The sequence below is a fragment of the Poromitra crassiceps genome, assembly GCF_964638095.1.
Source record: "Poromitra crassiceps genome assembly, chromosome: 7".
NCBI classification, from domain to species: Eukaryota; Metazoa; Chordata; class Actinopteri; order Beryciformes; family Melamphaidae; genus Poromitra; species Poromitra crassiceps.
In genome coordinates this window covers 25,718,149-25,723,148 of record NC_139628.1, presented here as the reverse complement: position 1 = coordinate 25,723,148, position 5,000 = coordinate 25,718,149, and the positions used below count along the sequence as shown (strand labels likewise).

Below are 5,000 nucleotides of genomic sequence, written 5' to 3'. Positions count from 1 at the left end.
CTTGCATGTTTGCACGCAAGATCGTGTTTTTAGTGTTTTTAGTGGGGGGTTATGTACGGAGGAGAACATGCAAACTGCACACAGAAAGGCCCTTTCGACGAGATAGCCCACCTGGGCAGTAGGCACTGAAGATATGAAGAACCTTAACTCTATAACACTAAACCTAGCTCACCTTATTGTCTCCCCTGATTAAATCAATCAATTTGGCCTTCCATCTGTCCATTCATCACACACAATATCTTGGACATCACTGATTGGATTTTGCTGAAATGTAGAAGAAAAATGCACATCCTCCTGTTCCAGTGTTTTCTAAGATTGATTGATTGATTGATTGATTTAAGTGTCATGCACTCTATTGCCTTTTTCCCGGCATAAGTTGCTTCCCTGAAAGAGACACAAGTGTAAACAGGCAGTATAGAGTCACAGTGAAGCTCAGTGGACAGTCAGGGATGGACGATGTGACTTCACTGCCCGAGACCACAGTTCAATTCCCAGCATGTACAAAGGAAATCTCTACTTTTGTGTCCAATCTTTATGTCCACCTCCATATTAGAAGTCAGTACAGGTGTACCATCAAAGTGATTAAGAAGCTGTTATATTAGGGTAAAAAAAAATCGATGTAGTTTAATAGTAGTAATTTCCGTCTGTAATAGTCTATCACTGATTTCAATTAAACTTAAACTCGTTTGCGGTCGCGTGACTGCCCAGCTCTGGAAACTCACAAAACGTGTATACAAATATTTAGACTAAACTAAACCAACCGTAAAATGAACCAACTGCATGGCTGATTTCTCACATCAAATGTTTTGAGAACCACATTTTGGTGAACCACTTTCATCATGAGAGAACGCTTCCAAACGAGCCACCATGTTTTTCCAGTTTGGAATGCGAGGCTTTGGTCATATGGAAGTGGGCGTGGCTTTATCTAAACTGGGTTGGGGTCGGCGAGTTGACCGTTGCCTTGTCTTTGCTGTGGCCGATCCAGGCTCTCTATTCCACAGAGATCTGCCAACAAAGACACCTGACCTGTAGCATCGCTTTTTCAGGCAAGGCAGGACAAATTATATAATGGGCTGGCAAAAAGGCAAATGGCCTTTGCGTGTGTGCGTGCTGTGTGTGTGTGTGTGTGTGTGTGTGTGTGTGTGCGTGTGTGTGTGTGTGTGTGTGTGTGTGTGCGTGCGTGCGCACGTGGGTGCGCGCAAAAAAGTACACCAAGCACAGATATGACACCGAGGACTCTCCCTCTCCAGGGATGTAGAGCATTTTGCAGACAAGTTTTTCCACTTTTGCCCTCTCTCTCTCTCTCTGTCCTTCTGTCTCCTCCCTTCCTCTCCTCTGTCCCCACATCCTCACTTTTCCTTTTTGTCTGCTTTACAGTCTGTTAATCTCTCTATCGTTTCTATCCTTTTCCTTAGTCCGTTTCCTCTCTCTCTCTCTCTCTCTCTCTCTCTCTCTCTCTCTCTCTACATCCCAAAGTCCAACTCCAAGTTCATACCAGTCATTATAACCCCACAGAGAGATATTCACCTCCACTAAAACCTTCTCTCTCTCTCTCTCTCTCTCTCTCTCTCTCTCTCTTTCCCCCCCTCTCTCTCTCTTTCTCTCTCTCTCTCTCTCCAAGTCCAAGTTCAGGTTGATTGTTATTAGCCCTGAGAGAGAAATGATTGCCCTCATGCCTGCCCACGTCCTGAGTCGAGGTGCTGGCTCAGTAAAGAGAACAAAAAAGTTTGGCACAAGTAGAAAAATATGGACTCTATTCCATTCAAAGCATGTCGTGTCGTGTGGTGGTGGCAGTCCGTGGGGCTGCTACGGTGGTCGCCGGAGGCCGTAGTTGTTGCGGGGCAAGTTGAATCACAGCTTCTCACAGCCGGTCTGCGGTCTCCGTTGCGCCCCCTCCATCGGTACAAAGGGGACGTCGCCCCGCGGTGGTGTGGAGTCAAACAACAGCTTACCAGGCTGGCTCGGTGGAAGGGAAAGGCGTCTGTCGCTGCAGCCATAGCTGGGCGGCCTGGGCCTGGCCCTCGAGAGCTTGCGTAGTGGAGGGTACTGTCTACTTCTATGCAAAGGTAACTGAACCTCACGTCATATCTTGCTTATATCATATCTTATCTTGCTACTATATGAGAGCTGTCTGCCTGTCTGTCTGTTTGTCAGGAGTTGCAAGGCGCATCATTGCTCCGATCGCCTCCAAAATTTGCCAAAACACTTTTCAGGGGTCTGGAATGGGTCTGGTGGAAATAAGTAAACAAATAAAAAAAATCCACCGACGGAGGAAAATGGGGTTAGGAGTCAATAGTCATTCCTCCAGTGACATCCCTGATGACATCACAATAGAGTGCCGCAGGGATGACATATTCTTGTAGTCTTTATCCAGAAATCGCCGCCATTTTGGTTCTTCAGTGGAAAAGTCTATGGGGTTTTAGAATGGGGATTTCACTCAATAAGGTCTGTGGTTAACAAAAGTTTATGGGAACGTGAATTTGGGTTCAGCAGGATACTCTTCACAAACGTGAATAACTGTTGTGCCTTTTGAAGCGTTTTCTAGAAATTGCGTTTAAAAAAACGCATTTACCACTGATGACATCACTCAATGATGACCTCACTCAATGATGTTACCTAATCGCTATATAAAGGGGCAGCCGAGCCCCCCAGTGCAGGCTGATTCAGGATGGGGGACACGCCTTTGTGGGAGCAGATAGGATCCAGCTTTGTGGAACACTACTACCAGCTGTTCGACACTGACAGATCACGGCTTGGATTACTATATACCGATGCATCGTGCCTCACATGGGAGGGCCAGCAGTTCCAGGGAAAGAGGTCGATTGTGGAGAAACTCTCCAGTCTTCCCTTCACAAAAATAGCCCACAATATAACAGAGCATGACCACCAGCCCACCCCAGACGGCTCCATCTTCAGCAGTGTTTTCGGTCAGCTACAAGCAGACGAAGATGCCATCGTGGGATTCCACCAATCTTTCCTCCTGAAGAATGTTAACGACGCGTGGGTGTGCACCAATGACATGTTCAGGCTGGCGCTTCACAATATCTAAACCCGCCCCGCTGCGGTGGGCAGGGCAGGGCAGGGCAGGGCAGGGCAGGGCAGGGGGCGGCCATGGTGGAGGGCCACACTGTGAAGATGGGATGGGGGAAGGGAGGAGTTGAGGGTGAGGAGACTCATCCCTCCCTCCTCCTCCGGTCTCGTTCACACCCATTGGACAAACGCACACCGGATTCCAGATGTCAATCACAGAACCTCATGGTTTTTTTCCCCCCACTGCTGCTGACCAATCAGACGCCCCTGTCTGACCCTCCACTGATCTGCATGACGCTGGGCGCCTCCCATTACAGAACATTGAAGCCAGACCAAGAAGACATTCACCAGCTCACTGATGCCATTAACTCAAACCAAAGACGATGGGATTCAAGCAAGACGGCCCAACTTCAACTCACTTCCTGTCATTTTGTCACGTGGGTTTTGCCCATGGTTTTCCACGGACACGCCCACTTAGGAGACTTTCGAGAGGTCTGAGTCAATGGTTGACCACGCCCATTGAGGAGACTTGCTGCTACCATTTGTTAGAATTGGCGGAGGTGACCCATCTATAGTAATATAATATCTCATACTCTCTAAGTCTCTATACTGCGCTATACTGTTTACTTCATTCTAATTCTAATAAAATTCTATTTGACCCCACTCTACTGTTGATGACTCCTCCCCCTGCTCCAGTCTACTGTAACTGTTGATGACTCCTCCCACTGTTCCCAACTCAGTTCTGTTCACACTACTGTTAACTGGTGTATTCTTTCTTTTTAGATGTCAGCTATGCCAGCTAGGTGTTGTTTTTAGCTTGCCTGGCTTAGCGTATTCTACAACTGGTTTTATCTTCTTTTAATTGATGGTCAAGTTTGGCCATGATGTATCTTCTAATGTCACATTTTGCTCTCGTAAACCATAGAACTATGGAGGGGATGACGTTTGACCTTGCTGTGTGATCAGCTTGCCCTGCTCTCTCTTGCATCTCCCCTCTCTCTCTCTCTCTGTCATCTCTGGCAGTTTACACCTGGACTCTTTCTTTCTTAAAAAAAGAGACACTGATGACATCACAATTGTTCGAGTGACGTCACCGATGATATCATTGATGTCACTGTTGACATTGTGACATCATTTACATCACTGATTATGTCACTGATGACATTACGATGTCACAGATGATGTCATTTTGACATTGACTGTGCCAACAATCCCCAAAAGGAAGGGACCGACACTCTCCACTCTCCAACCCCACAGAAGTCTGCTCCAACCACCTTGGTCCCGTCATCCCCTCTGTCTGCCACAGTACCTTCAGCTTCAAGTTAAATAGGGCAGATCCTTCTTTTGGCCCGAGGGCCGTGGCAGAGGTTTTGTGAAAAAGACCCCCATGATGGCGCCCGGCACTTCTCAAAATACTCCAGTGAAAATGGTACCTATCGCAAGCCTCAACCCCTCCCAATGCAAATGGATACTCAGAACCTGCCACCACCTGGAGTAACTCTAGAGGAGAGGCGGCTCTTCTCCTTTGAGATTGTGGATGAGAGGTGGAGGAGATCAGGATCACAGCCTTCAACAAGGAGGTGGACAAGTTCTTCCCTTTAGTGGAGCAAGGTCTACTAACATCAGTAAGGCCACGCTGAAGTTGGCCAACAAGGAGTTGCTAATAGCTCCATCGTGCCCTGCGGTGACAGCCAGGGCATTGCCACCACAAAGTGACACTTTGTGCCGATGGCCGAGTTGGAGAACAGAGATCAGGACGGCATCGTCAGTGTGATTGGAGAGTGCAGAGGAGAAGGCGTCTAACTAACACATGGATTCACGTAACACCACGAAACGTTGTAGAAAGGCTGGTCACGGGGTCACGGACAAACTGATTAACTTTCCACGCCATGCACTGGCCAAAAGGAGGTGTGGCAATGGGGGGTAACATGACGTGGCGGAGGTATACACTCTATACCGAGTGCCCATAG

At 47.8% G+C, this 5,000-nt stretch overlaps 1 pseudogene across 1 annotated transcript; it reads left to right on the top strand.

Annotated features, from left to right (window-relative positions):
- The first annotated feature begins 2,668 nt into the window (after positions 1–2,668).
- LOC310779495 (nuclear transport factor 2 pseudogene) lies at positions 2,669–3,049 on the top strand (annotated as a pseudogene). The gene has a single exon. The product of its transcript is annotated as a nuclear transport factor 2 pseudogene (transcript).
- The last annotated feature ends 1,951 nt before the right edge of the window (positions 3,050–5,000 follow it).